Consider the following 15884-nt stretch of genomic DNA (forward strand, 5'->3'; position numbering starts at 1 on the left):
GGGGAAAACTCCAAACAATAATAGTGAGTTTTTTGTTGAAATACTGAATGTAATCAAAGTAAAGAGAAAGTAAAGTGAAATTTATCAGCTACACAGGCGGGGTGGGGGGTGGGGGGTTTACTGTGGTTCATGGTGATGGAATATGTGCACTGGTGAAGGGATGGGTGTTTGAGCATTGTGTAACTGAGACTTGAGTCTGAAAGCTTTGTAACTTTCCACATGGAGATTCAATAGAAAAAAAAAAGAATGGACTTCTGGATTAAGACTGTGGTTTGGATTCTTCCTATTTCTGGGTGCTCTGTCAGGTGAATGGGTTTTAGCACTTATACTTTGAAACAGCCTTTTGTGGTTGGATCTGTTTCTGTATTTTTTTTACAAACTTCAGGACTTAGCCAGTCAGTGACCAGCTAGAAAAGATAAAAAGCTAGACTTCACAATGGAACCCAAGCCTTCGGCCATGACAATGACCCAGGCCACCTCCTACTCCCCTGAAAGTTCTGTGAGATGGTTTTACAGTGTTCCCAAGACTGCTTGTCTAAATTGCCCAAATTCTAGCATGTTCCATCTATTCTCAATCACTGTCACTGTCACTGTCATCCTGTTGCTCATCGATCTATTCTCAATAGCTTTCTTTTCTCCCTTGGGCTCACACCCTTCAACTTTTGATTCTCTTGATTTTTTGGCAATTGAAACATCTATCTCTATCCTGCTTTCAATGCTAAAATTTTTCAACAGATCATTTTGGCATCAAAGGAATGCATCTTTACCACTGACCCCTCTCATAAGCAATTTGTATCCAAGCAAATATTACTTCAAAGCTGGAGGAATAGTATAGCTGGTGAAGCATTTGTTTTGCACACTGTTAACCTGGATTATATCCCTAGTATCTTATATGCCCCCCTGAGAACAGAGCATAAACAATGTGGCTCAAAAGCCAAAACAGAAAAAAAAAGATACTATTAAATTTCTGTTTTAGTGGTCATCAATTTTCTAAGTCCTTAAAGTCCTTACTTATCAATTTTCATTCCTCCTACAAAGCGTTTGATAATGTCACAACTCTCCCCTTAAATCATCATCTCCTTCAGTCCATATCTCTATTTGTGTGCTGTCCTAGGTCTACACACCTTCCAAGAAACTATCTCCATGGTCCATGGACTCACACCACTGCATTAAATCTAAATTTGTCCTTTAAACCTTGACTCTGCATTTTGAGGTGATCCAGAGAATCTCCATCACACGTCAAATTCATTGTAAGACAGTATTTATTGCATCTCCTGACACAGGACTTCCCTAGACAATTAATTTTTCCCACACCACATGTTATTGATTAATCTCACCTCTCTCCTCTCTCAGCATTTTGCAAGCTTTTTCACTAGATATGTGTTCCTCTGATTTATGGTTAAAAGGTTTCCCTCACCGGTTTTGTAAGGTCTTGTAATAATAGCCCCACACAAGTCTGATAATTCTCAGAAGTTATTTGCTCACTAAATGAAATAATCATTCTTTCCATTTGAAATGTAAAAGTCATAAGTGACTTTTTTCTTTTCTCCAGTTCCCTATCAAATCATTTATCACCTTCTGTTTTCCACTGGTCGTCATTTCTTTCCGTCTCCCTAGTTACCTCTCTCTTTCAAGTCCTGGCCTATTAAGATTGAGTCATGGTGCAGATTTCTGTGAAGCTTTCCTCTCTGCTGGATTTTGCTTCCCGTTCAATCCATTTCATTTGTAATATCAGGTTCTCATTCCACCCTTATTATGAAGGTTTCTGGCTTAAGAATCCAGAATGGATCCCTGTTGACTCTTTAAAGTGCAAGCAACCATGCCTGCCCTTCTTTTCTCTACTTCTCCAAAACTGGAAAAACAAATAATAAAAAAAAAAAGACGCACATACTGAAACATATCTAGCAATGCAGGGGAAGGAGAGAAGCAGTTATGATCACTCCTTCAGTCACTCCCTTCCTTGGAGATGACACCGCAAACATTAGTTACCATGATTTCCCCTTTGGATGCTTATTGTTTACAAAAGCAGAGTCCATTATACGTAAGCTTTACCTAAGCTGCTATTTTTGTTTACCAAAACTCAGCTCTCTCTCCAGGTGGATGTCTTTAGATTAAATTCATTATTTTTAAGTGAATGCAGAATGTTCTCCAGAACACATTTCCTCGTAATATATACAATTAGTCCCATATGTGTTATCACTAATGGAAATTTAGATTATTTTTATTTTATTTGTCTTATTTCATTGTTTCTAAATGTGTAATAAATTCTACAGCATCCTTTGTGCACCTTTTTATAAAATTATTTTCTAAAATGAGTGTCAGGTTAATGTTAGGAAATGTAAAAATCCACATACAATTTTGGGTAGTGCATAAAAATTATTCTCATTTTAATGTTTTTATCATCAGTAGATCTCAAATCAAGGTAAAATAATATTATCATTATTGATTAAATATTGATTGCCCTGACCACTAGAGGGTTAAACTTTTAAAAATATATTGTTCTCCTGAATTTCATGTCCTGTAAAATTCTACTTTGTCTATTTGCCTTTAAAAAATAACATTTTCATTGATATATCACTAATTTTCACCTATTTTCTTTTAAAAAAGCATTTCACATAGAGGGGCAAGTGTGATAGTACTGCGGTAGGGCATTTGCCTTGCATATGATTGACCCAGGTTAGATCCCTGGCATCCCATATGGTCCCCCTGAGCACAGCCAGGAGTGATTGCTAAGTGCAGAGTCATAATTACCCCCTGAGCATTGCAGGGGTTGATTCAACACCAAAAATAAAAGATAATAATAAAAATAAATAAATAAATAATGTGGATTTGTAACAGTGTTTTTTAGTCGATCAAAGGTATTAACCACAGTGCCCATCATATCTGTTGCATATACTTTATCTGTATTCTTCTCTTTCTCATTCTCCTCCTCGTCCTCCTCCTCCTCCTCCCCTCCCAGTAATCCGGGCTTCATCTCCCCACTTCTGTGAGCTCTCATCTGTGGTCTATTCTGTGACCCATGCCGAGTGTTCATGAGCCAGCCAACAAGGAAGGTTCCTTCTCTAATTGAAGCCTGATGCAGCAGAATTTGTGGTTTGGGAAGGAGTGTAAAAGTAACACAATGTCTTAGATCCTCTAGAAAACCATAAGTGTGGCAAAAGAACTGCTTTTAATAAATAGTAAAGAAATGGTCTATTCTCAGGAGCACATCAACTTTTTCTGCTTCTGACACTCTCTGTCTGAGAGCATGTGCCACCTTCAATTTACATGTGATGTAAATTTTGATTTACTGCTTCCCCCATACAATATTCAAAGATTCAGATATATTCTGACATAGAAAGATATTCACAAATTGTCTATTTAAGAAATAGTCCTGGAGATTTTCTTGTATACACATATATTTAAATCAAGTTTAAGAACTGCTTTTTAAATCTTATATTTATATGTTTTATAGAACATGTTTGAGTTTACATAATTTTTTTTGTTGTTGGAGGGGCCACACCCAGTGCTCATGGCTTACTCCTGGGTCTGCGCTCAGGGATCCCTCCTGGAGTGGCTCAGGAGAGCATCAGTGGTGCTGAGAACCAAGTCTGGGTTATTCACAAGAAAAGCAAGCACCTTACCCGCTGTACTATTTCTCTGGTCCTATTTATCTTTTTAAAAGGGAGGATAGGTGAAAGGAATAGGGAACAGAAAAATTAGAGAAGCTCAGTTCTATATAAAGATTTCTGTGAATTATGCTGTGGTTCACAGGAGACAAAGTACATGACTCCACAGGAAAAAAATTTAAAAATTATGATGCTTTTAGAGTTATTAAATGGTAAATATATTTAAATTTTTCAGTGGCAGTGCTGGGGTAGAGATGTGAAAAATGGAATTTAGGTTTTTCTACTTTCTGTATCTCTTTGCCATTAAATCTCAATTTCATCATCTATATACACTGTACCATAAGAATAACATTGAAATAAATGCACCCAGACAGAAAATATCTTGGAACTGAGAAAGGAGAAGATTCTGGAAGGGTACAGGAAGAGCTATTAAGATGTGACACAGCGATTAAAAGAAAGGGTTGAATGAGTTTCATTGGGAGTTCTACATTTATTCCCCCTACGTATATTACAAAATGGTCGAGCATGAACAATCTTATTCTTGCTAGGATGGTGGACAGGAATATTATCTATTGAACTCTGTGGTACTGGTTGATACATAAATATCATTCTGTCCTGATATTTTCTTGATTGATGCTTGGGATATCATGTGAGCTGCTCTAGAAGGACAGTTGGGGCGGAGGACAGTAGTTGAAGTCCAAACTCTGAGTGGACAGGCCATGAAGGAGGTGAATATGCTGGTCAGGATTCCCAAAAGAGGGAGAGAATATATGAGCTTAAGGAGGTTGAGGAAAATTTATTTTTTAATCTAAATTTAAGAATGGTCCATCTTCCCATCAGGAAAGGAGATATGAGTAATAAAAGCAGAAGACAGTGGAACAAAGGTATTAGAGAACAAAACGTAGAGACACTGAGATAGGATGGAGGAAGCTGAAATGGAGAGACTGCAGAGAAGTCTGGATGCATAAGGGGTGGAAGGGAAAAGAGGGAGCTAGGTGAAGGGCTTTTGTCCATGGACACTCAGAGAGGTCTGGATGAGCACTTAGGTGGAGGGGATATTCAGAGTAATCTGGGGTATTCAGAGTAAAAGAGGGCCTATGTGCAGGAAGACACAGCAAGCTGTCTGTGGTTCATTACTCATGCAAAAAACTGTCTTGGATAACCCACACTCATCCCAAGAGGAAGGATTGAGGCTTTACCTTGCAAGAAGTCTTCTCTTCTAGGAAGGGAGGCAGCGTGACTCTGTGGGCAGGACACAGGCCCAGAGTCAGGGTTCTCTCTAAGTTCTAATTCTGGTCCTCTCCAGCTTGGGACTGGCGAAGTCACTTAATTTCTCTGTGTCTCCATTTCTCCATCTGCAAAGTATGAAAGCAGTTTGAGACTCCAGGGACCAGTCATTTTCATCCCTGTTCATGAACAAAGTTCTTCTATAGAACATTACAGACTCTAGGACTTGGAAACCCTTTGCATAAGGTTTTACCTGGATCTTTCTTAGGAGGTGAAGTATACGACAAGCTATTTTTGGAATCATTTTCTTTTTCTTTTTTACTAAATCACCATGAGATAGTTACAAAACTTTCATGTTTGAGTTTCAGTTATACAATGATTAAACACCCATCCCTCCACCAGTGCACATTCTCCACCACCAATGTCCCCAGTATTACACCCCCTACCTCGCCCTGCTTCTATGGCAAACAATTTCCCCCATACTGTCTCTCTACTTTTGGGCATTATGGTTTGCCATATAGATACTGAGAGCCTATCACGTTTGGTCCTTTATCTACTTTCAGCACACATCTCCCATCCCGAACGATTCCTCCAATTACCATTGACTTAATGATCCCTTCTCATTCAAGCTTCCTTCTCCCCTAGCTCATGAGACAGGCTTCTGGAATAATTTTCTACTAAGTCTTCCCTATGACTGTCGTGATAGTTTACCCCCATTGTGAAGGTTCTAGAACTCTTGGTGTACATAGATGATGACTTTCTAGGCATCCTTACATAGACTCCTAAATCTGAGATGGAATCAGCCCAACCGGCAGCACTGCAGAGTGATCCTATACAGAATTTACATGTGATACTTATTTAGTCTGTGATTTCTTCAGGGTCTTCAAGGGTAACAGGGCTACATAGGTGTCTAGAGAGTCTACAGTGATAGAAGAGTTCATAAAACAGTCTTGCAGCACCCGTTATAACATTTTGACATCAACCAAAGGTTCTGATAATTGTTTATGCATAAGGAAGTTCATACTCATAAAGGTTTACATATTTGTTTAAAGCTAACCACCTGGTCAGAGGGAAAGCTGGAACTGAACTAAATGCCTGTTTGCAAATCAAGAAACACTTTTCTCAATGTAACAGGGTTAGTTCCCAATGAAACAGGGCTAGTTTCTCTTAGAAAGAACTAAATATCTGGGACAAGGAAAGTATTTGAGCTGGTGGTCTTGGGTAAGTTTTTAGGTGTGGTTTTGGATGAAATCCCTCTAGCAATTCCCATGGTTATTTATTCAAAGCATTCAGCGACACCAAACATTTCTAGGCTGTGTTAAATTTCTGTGGTTTAAGTGAACTCATAGTGTGGAGGAATTTAGGATGATGCACTCAGGAATTTACAGTGTAATGTGCACATCATGTTAACTAGCTAACCACAATTAGCCAGCACAAGACTTATAGCATTGAAGTATCACATCAACTTTTTTTGTATTTCTTTTAAGCAACAGATAACTAAGAGAGTTGAATGAGACAAGAAACAAAATTGATCAACTTATATTAACCAAGTGACTCAACCAATCAGTAAAATACTTAATAATTGAAACATTTGAACTGCCTTATAGTACTATCACTAACAATTGCATGGCCTGAACTAATCCTACAGATGCTGATTTCACAGAAGTTTTCAATCTCTGCATTAGATAACATACACAAAATCTAGATTACTGTAAATGTTCAATAAAAGATATTATGTTTACATATTATTACTGTATACCAATTTATTATTATACCTCAGTTTCAGTTTGTCATTTAAAACTCTGGTGGTGTTAATAGCTGGAAAAACTCTAAGAAGAGAACTCTAATTCTCTTATAAAGATCAATTAATGACATTGACTAATCCAAGAATATTTATTGAGGACTTAATCTTCACCACTCAAGGAACTTCTGTTAAGGACAGATACATAGTATATCACTATATCAAATCAAAGAAAGACTAAAAATAAGAGGAGGAGATTAACATAATGGAAATCTTAAATAGGGTGAAAAATAATTTATTTTAGATACAAAGAAAAATAGAAGCCATAAAGAAACAAAAGAAAAAAATAAAAAACTTACATTTGGTATAAGTAGAAATGTCATGGCTGTGATTAAATTAATCCAAAAATTGAGAGAAAGGCTCATAATGTACTAAAACAAAGAAACTAATCTTTGTCACATTCAACTGTAATGCAATGACCTATGCAGATACTTTTATTTTCAATGGATTCCTTGATAAGACTTGAGTTATAAAAGGAAGCATTTTATGAGCATCAGATATTCAATTGAATGTTAGCAATATTATCAAGAAAAACACACATAAATAGCTCATACTATTTAAAAATTAAACAAATAATACATTGAGTCACAAGTAAACTATTAATTACGGTCCAACTTCTTCAGCACAGATTCACTTGGATTTGAGATTCCTATTTACTGCTGTTGTCACATTATACCCACAGCATATTTGTGATTGGGTTTCATTAAAAATAAAGCCACATAAGACAATACCTCTTAGAAAGCAAATGGGTGAACAGGGAAGGATGCTGTGGTGTCCCATTAACTGCCCCAAAGTGAACATTCACATTATTAATCAGAAGACTTCAGGCCACTCAGCCAGTACTAACTTGGACCTTCTCAGTCACTACTGGGAATCCTGCCCATGGGGCTCCCCTCCCTCCCCTCCCCTCCCCTCCCCTCCCCTCCCCTCCCCTCCCCTCCCCTCCCCTCCTCTCCCCTTCCCTCCCAGCTCCTCTCTTCTCCCTTCCTTTCCTCTTCTCCCCTCTTTCTCTCTTCCCCTCCACTCTCCCCTTCACTCTCCCCTCCTCTCTCCCCGCCCCTCCCCACCCCTCCACTCCCCTCCACTCTCCCCTCCACTCTCCCTTCCACTGTCCCTACCCTGCCCCTTCCCTCTACTCCCCTCCACTCTCCCCTCCGCTCTCCCCACCTTGCTCCTTCCCTCCACTCCCCTCCATGCTCCCCTCCACTGTCCCCACCTTGCCTCTCCCCTTGGGAAGGCTCTAACTATTCCAATGACTACCTGAAATTTGTCCTGCATTGTCTGTTTTTCAGCTTCAATACAAGCTGAAAAGAGAAGACAATCTTGTCAGGCTCAAGCTATGGGTGCGCATGGGGCCACCTACTCATACCTTCTAGGACAGCTTAGGAAACAAGTTCAGCTTCCTGTCTCCCTTTGTTGGGCTCTGCCACTTGGTACCCAGAGCTTAACAGACATTAAGCAAACTCTCAGGGCTTATGTGTGCTGTGCTTGGTATACAGTTAGTTCCTCTTTCATGGATGAGGATACTGTGTCTTCCATCTCTTTTGCTCAGGATGTTCAGGCACTTGGCTCATAGCTTTCTACTGATCTTTAGTGAGTATATTTGACAGTCTGAGTGAGGATGCACATGTGATAGATGTTACAGAAGCTAAAACTATAACCGAAAGCTGCCTTTCCCAAACTGCACTTAACCTTCACATAGCCTTTGATCTATATATAGCTATGAGGACACTGGGAAGAATCAAAGGGTTTCCCCATACTCAGTTCTCTGAGATTGTCTTTTATATGAACTGAAAAATACTCTAATTGCTTAACCATAAATAATTTGTAAACTTTTTTTTTAAAATAGTGGACAAGACCACTTTTAACCTTGGGAATTGCTGAGGACCAATAAATATGCCTCCACATGACCCCCAAACAAAGCTTGCAACTGCTGCCAATTGTGAATCTTCTCTCAGTATCTATGCCTGCTTTGACCAGTGCGATTTGCCTGGCTTTCACAGCACAATCTCTGTGGCATGAGGGTTCATTTCTCTGCCTCTAGCTTCTCTCTTAACTCAGCCTCACACTTAGTGTCAGATGCACCTGATGTTTCTACTTTGATATTTGAGGTAAGGTATGAAACATCCGCCCAGTTGAAGGACAGCTTCCTAAATACTAATACTGTGAGTTTACACATGTTGGTGAATGATAACATAATTTTTGTCACCCAGTCTCGAAAATACAACCATTCACCTGGGTCTCCTATCTAACTGTCTTGGAGTCATTAAAATCTGCCTCTCAAACATCTCTTGGATCACCTTTGCCGCTCTGTTTATTTTGCTCTAAATATGTGGCTGTGGTTATGATCCAGGTCTTATTATTTCATCTCTGAATGCCTGCAAGAACGTCTCTCCTGGTGACCTGGCCCCAGGACCCTTCTGTCTATTTTCTGTGATATACCTATATAAAGACAATGCTGAGAAAATTGTCCTTGCAACAATTATTTACTGTTGTCCATAAACTTCAAGACAAACTAATGGGAGCTGGAGTGATAGCACAGCCAGTAGGGCTTTTCCCTTGCACGTGGCCAACTTGAGTTTGATTCCCAGTATCCCATATGGTTCCTCGAGCACTGCCAGGAGTAATTCCTGAGTGCAGAGCCAGGAGTATCCCATGCGCATCGCCAGATGTGACCCAGAAAACAAAACAAGACAAACTAATGTCCCAGAGTGAGGCGCACAGGGCTCAGCACTGAGATCAGCATCCAGGGGTCCCCTGAAGCCATAACCCCTCAAACTCGTGCCACTACCGCTGCTCATTCCTCTTATGGCATATGAAATTTCTCTCAATCATGAAATGTGTCATTTACTTACACATTTTTTAAGGCTCTCTTTTGTGCCTTTTGTATTTCAGATAAAAAAGTGCATTATTACATGGTACTTATCCATTCGAAGCTGTGCAAAATGCTCTTTTTATATTTGAGTCATTTATAGGCTAAAGTAGAGACTATGCAAGGTCATGCCCATTTTGGCAGGTCCCCTGAGTGGATCCTCCTATTTCTCTGACTGCTTCAGCTGCTTCTCTGTATGAAAGGTGTCAGCAGGTGAGAAGTACCGGCGGCAGGAAACCAAGAAGAACCTTTTCTCTGCATGATCCTTCAGGTCTAAGTGCAAACATTCAGAATGGAACAGGCCACATGGGGTGAGCCAAGAAGTTTGAGGCAGGATGACTAGAGCTGATGTTATATTTGAATACTCTCATTGGCTACAAAAAGCCTCATAGTGTGGAGAGTATTAACAGGTTCCTTGACCAGGGCTTAGTGCTCCTCAAAGTAGTATGCTAGGATAAAAGGCATGCCTGGGATTCATACTCTGTGTCCAGCCATTCTATGTGTAGCTCCTGGAGTAAAGTATGTTATGTTCCAGAGTAACCCAGAAAAGTCTTTGGAGTTGATCCAATTATCTAATTACTACTACTACAGTAATACTTGTTTTCTCCCTGGAACTTCCCAGTTATGACTCAGCCAGTTTTCTGAGAATGCCATATAATAGAAAGAAAAAAATTGAATATTAGCTCTGCTACTTTTGAGTCTTTTACCTTTAAGGTTTAGAAGATAACACAGCTAATATCAGAAGAAAGTAAATAGGATTCATACTTACTGATTCCAAAACATCTGGCAATGTCCCTCTCAGAGAGCCCGGCAAGCTATTGAGAGTATCCCACCTGCATGGCAGAGCCTGTTACCCGTGGCATATTCGATATGCCCAAAACAGTAACAGCAAGTCTCACAATGGAGATGTTACTGGTGCTCACTTGAGCAAATCGATGAGCAATGGGATAGTAGTGATACAGTGATTTATATATATTTATATGTATATATATAGAGAGAGACATATGACATACATACACATACAGAGCGAGAGAGAGAGAAAGAGAGAGAAATTGACAGAATAGAATTGATTCCAGAATAAACTCCTGCCAAACTGGCTGGTAGAACTTTGGTACCACATGGCTGTGTTGGCGCCCTATAGGACAAGACACATGCCCCCTTGTTGTGGGGGGCTGGTTTGTCTACTTTAGCTCTCAATCGGGTCACTTCCAAAGGGACCCTATCTAACATAATGTGACATCTGTCTGGTATTGCAAGCTACCTTTCTTTCACTTTCATCAAAGCTCACTTGAAGTTCTTGACAATAAGGGACAATTCCCCCCCCCCCCAAAGGTGTTATTCTGACTTGCAGGGGAGTGTTCCTAGAGGTAACTGAATTGTGTCAACATGAAATGTTTTGAGTTTTTTGCATGGAGTTCTTCCTGCATAAACCAGGAGGTTGACAAGTACATGGCAGGCACATCACGGAATTTGATCATGCAGGGACTCAACCATCTAATCCCCTGCACCCTTTCCCTCTACACAGAATCTGCCTACTAAATGCAAGAGAAAGCACAGATCAATCATCGATAGCCTCTGCACCCTTTCTAGATAAAATAAAAGCCCACATATGGGAAGAGTAAAGTGCATCCTAAATGATATTACTTTAATTTTTCCCAGTGGCACAGGTGTAGGGATCTTTTCTTTTCCTCCAGAGCATCAAGAAGCGAATTGTCTGTCTCATCACAAAAAGGTTGAGCTTGAATACATTCATACTCAGTCTGTCATCTGATCCCTTTTGTATGCTGTCTCCAAGGCCGTTCCTCACAAACAGGGAGTTCATCCTTATCCTGGCAGGCCCTGGGCCCTCAGCTGGCACCACACACACCTGACATAGGCAATGGATGTTAGGAAGCAGCTTGACCAAGAAGAGATCTTCTCTGTCCACAAAGTTGGATGAAATCAATCTGGTGGAGGGTTGGCCTGGATAAGAGGAGGTCTGTGATGGTGGAGAAGGGGGCCTGTGGTCCAGAATGGGCATCTCTCATGCTGATTTGTAATGGGGTGCTCAGTACAGAGCCTGAAACTGCAGGGAGGGACTGCAAATTCAAGACTGAGGAAAGGTTGGATCTAGAGGAACTCTAGACACAGAGATTCAGTTGGTCTGAGAACTGTGATTTTTCAGAGAAGGGAGACTCAGTGCAGTGGGTGCAAAAGGAGCGGATCAAGAGCTCAAGCCCAGAAGTGAGACAACAGGAACAGCAGTAGTTTCATGGGTGAGAGAACAGGGGTCTTCAATATGGAATCAGAAATTCACTTTCACCTTCTTGCATATGAAAGCTGATCAAATGATTTGATGTAGTGCTAACTTAAGTCAATACTTTGGATAATTCTGTTGATCCTAACTTAAGACACAGTCTCAAGAGTCTTGAGATGGTTCTTACACTCTCAATAATCTAGAAGGACACAGGATGAGGCAAAGACTGGTTCATGAATATGCTTGTGTGAATTTTGCTAGGGCTCTAAAAACTGCCATTGTTTGGGTCAAGGTGACAACCTCATTAGCACAGCTTCTTAATGGTTGCTCTGCTGGGGCTCGGCTATAGTGTCTAGAGGATAGGGCATGTGACTTTCATGAGCCCACCTGGCTTCAATCCCTGGCATACCCTATAGTCCTTGGAGCAGACCAGGAGTGACCCCTGATTGCAGAGATAGGAGTATGACCTGAGCAGGCCTGGGTGTGGCCCCCAAACTGAAAACAACAACAAAAGGCGGCTCTTTCCTGGTATTTAGTTAGGATTTAACAGTGACAATGCAAGACAAGAAGACAGAATTTGGACATTTCCAAGGAACTTTTCCATCCATCAGTGTGCTCTGCAGAAGTCATGCATTTGAAGGGTCAACTGTTTGGAACAGAAGGGAGTCAGGTCTCAGGGTTAGGTCTTTGGATGTCTATGTTGGCTGTCAGTGAGAGATGGGGAAAGTGCCTACCCTTCTGTACCATAAAAAGAAGACAGTGAGTATGACTCCCTGTGCCGTTCTGCAAATCCCCCTCTGAACATCCCTGTCTTATCTAGCACTCACAATATCTACAAAATCTGAAAACACCCAGGAACATAGTCTGAGCTTTACATTATTCTAGACAAAGAAGGAAAAGCCAGGTAGTGAGTCCACATGAAGGACAGATGCAGCAGAGAAGAGAAAACAGGTGTGGAACCACTGTGTGTTGAAGCCCAGGTCACAAGTCCCCTACACTAAAACTGCTCGTTGCTAGCAACCACACTGCCTTGTTCTACTTTGCAGAAGACAGGCCAGGGAATTAAGGTTAGACGCTAGCAAGGTTATACAGAGGCTAGCAAGGTTGTGATATCACCTCTAAAGTGCCCAAGTCCTGAAATCAGATCACAGCAGAACCACTGGCAATGAGATGCAGAGCTGACAGAGAAAGCTTGCACCTTCAGAGCAGTGAAATGTCAACAACCCAGAAAGAAGCATTTTTCTTTCATTCAGTCAGCTCTGAAGCCATGGAAGGAATGAGCATTGTGATCTACTTGGAAGCTGAGTATGCCAGGTACGGTATTGGAAAGTAGAACAGAGCAGGGACGGAGTAGAAAGGTGAGGAGCTGAAATCAGGGAGTGACCATCTCAAGGAACAGGTATCTGAAAGCTTAGTCACAAGGCAGTGATGACTCCTCCTACCTTAGAAGAAGCTGACTTGGAGCCTGTGGGAATTCAGGATGAGGAAGCACAGGCCGGTCTTCCTTTAGAGTTCCTACAGGCACTAAAGTACAATTCACTTTTCTAAATAGTACCAAATGGGGATAATTCTTGGAGTCATTGAATTCTATAGCAAGGAATCTGAATTAAGTGTCTTCTAGCAAGCCTTTCTGCAGCTGCTGATGGGAGAGCAGCTTCCCTGGGAACTGGGAAACAAACCAAAAGGCAGAATTAAAAGACAGAGTGGAAAAAGATATTTGGAATCAAGAGAAAGAAGGTGTCCCATTGGATAAGGAAACAAGATAATGATGCAAAAATGCATGTTTTTGCATATCTTTATTTACATGGCATAAAGGGACTGGAGCAATAGGACAGCAGATAGGGCATTTGCCTTGCATGCGACTGACCCAGGTTTGATTCCTCTATCCCTCTTGAAGAGCCTGGCAAGCTACCAAGAGCATCTTGCCCGCACAGCAGAGCCTGGCAAGCTACCTATGGTGTATTCCATAGGCAAAAAACAGTAACAAGTCTCACAATGGAGACGTTACTGGTGCCCGCTCAAACAAATCGATAAACAATGGGATGACAGTACTACAGTGCTACATGGCAAAAAAAAATATGAAGCCATTAATCATTCAACATATCTGAAGTATATTGGTGTCCCTGTCTTGTCAGCCTTACCTACGGTGTTCTGACATCTATCATCTAGGTTACACTTAATTAAAGCAGACCCTCAGTTTCTTAGTATAGATATCACTACACAGATGACAGTTAAAATGCTTAAATTACAATTTAAAGGAGGTGATAATGAAGACTTGCTAATTATTGTGTCCAAAGGCACGCTAGCATCTTTGTCAGTTTTCCCTGCAGCATTCAGGCGCAAAGTTGAGTGGTCTGAGACATCACACCCAGTCAGCCTCAGGGGCTGGAGGACAGCATGTATGTGGGATTTACCCTGATAACTTTCAGGACTCTGAAAAGAGGGTGCTGAGAACTGCTGCATCCTCTCGTTGCTCAGGACAGGACCACTAGCTCTTTGGAGGAATCTGCACAGACATCCTTCTTCTTCCACACCTCTCTACCTCTCAGGCTGATGCAAGTTACGTAGCTTTCTGGAAAATGGGAAGTACTCTAGTACCGAAACACCCAGAATTGAGGTGTTATTAGTGATATGTCCACCTCTAAGCACAAAAGGAAAGACCAGGCTTTCACTTAATAGACTAGAGTTCTTTCTGACTTGTTCAGCTGCTGGTACTTCCTTGGTCTGTTTCTTCAATGGTTCTGGATCCAGGATTCCCTTTTTGAATAGGGTAATAATTCTTTGTTGTTAGTGGCTAAGTTACTAAGTCTGATGATACATAAATTATCCAGTACATGAATACCCAGTGACAATAGTGCATATGTATCTTCTGCGAAGCAGACTATTGGAGATGGTGGTATTTTAACTGTTTATGATATACATTTGAACCAAATATTAGATTATAAACTTCAAAATGAAATGTGGCCAAGAAGCACAAAGGATATGGTTAAATATTGTCAAGAATTAAATGTAAAAGTTGGTCATGCTGAGATGTGTGATTAGGGCTTTGAGTTTTGTATTTTAAACTTCCAAAATTTCTCTACCACTAAATATTTCTTGCCTGGTGATGTTGCTGCTGATATTTCTGAGGTGTACCCCAAATATTAGATACATATTCTGGCTAATAAAAAATTCTGAATACAAAAGTTATTTTAACTTAGATTGTCTTTGATAGTGTTAACTTATTGATAGAATTGGAGAGTTTTGTTTTGTTCCATTCAGTCTTCCATTAATTAAAGTTTAATTTTGATAGGAGACAGAAAATAGACCAGATAATTGTATAACTTTACATATATATGTGTGTGTGCATGTGTGTGTGTGCTTTAAACACAAATCAAAATAAAAAGTGAACATAATAAAACTGCATGGAAGATACTTTATGAGAATGAGACTGGACACTATTTTTGCCTCTTTTAATCTCATTATCTCCCATTTTTCTGATTACTGAATATTTTTCTCATTGATTTTGCATTGTGTTGTGTTCTTATTTTTAATTTGCCCTCATAATGTCCCCTATGTTTTTTGCAACTTGAATGGGACTGGAATTCACGATGTTGACTGTAGTAAGTTGGAGGGAGAAGGACAAACAGTGGATGGTCTCATTCATCTGTGGTTTATAGCATAACAAAACAAGGGAATGGACAGTATTATGATGATAAATCATGACCCCCATATTATAAGGACTGAGAATTCCAAGAAAGTGGGGAGTGGCGAGGGAATGATGAGACAGGACGGACAACCTAAGTACATTGGCTGAGGGTCTTAGACAAACTGATGTTGTATAGATAAGGTAATTATAAACACCAAAATCATATGACAGTATTATAAATACACTACACAAACTATAATAATTTAATGAAAAAGCTGAGGTTATTAAGAAGGTAGGGTAAAGATTGAAGAAGACTTTGGGATGTCAAGTGGAGGTAAGCTGACTCAGGTAGGGTACATGAAGTTGGAAAATTGTATGTCTGAAACTCTATTGTTAAAAGTATTATAAATCATGGTGCTAAAGTAAAAGTTGAGGGGTGGAAGCTAAACAGCACAAATTAAAAATCACCAAGAATGCCTGTGTCTATATGCACTTCTCCAAATTATTCTGTA

The 15884-nt window shown here is 40.2% G+C and overlaps 1 protein-coding gene across 24 annotated transcripts in view; it reads right to left on the reverse strand.

Moving 5' to 3' along the window:
• MYT1L (myelin transcription factor 1 like) overlaps nt 1-15884 on the reverse strand; it is a 513839-nt gene that overhangs the window by 189429 nt on the left and 308526 nt on the right. For all 24 annotated transcript variants that reach the window (XM_055120044.1, XM_055120037.1, XM_055120036.1 and 21 more), the window contains one exon: nt 4808-4963. The gene's annotated coding sequence lies outside the window, so the exon portion shown is untranslated. The remainder of the gene's footprint in view (nt 1-4807; nt 4964-15884) is intronic.

Source organism: Sorex araneus, chromosome X (genome assembly GCF_027595985.1).
Source record: "Sorex araneus isolate mSorAra2 chromosome X, mSorAra2.pri, whole genome shotgun sequence".
Taxonomy (NCBI): Eukaryota; Metazoa; Chordata; class Mammalia; order Eulipotyphla; family Soricidae; genus Sorex; species Sorex araneus.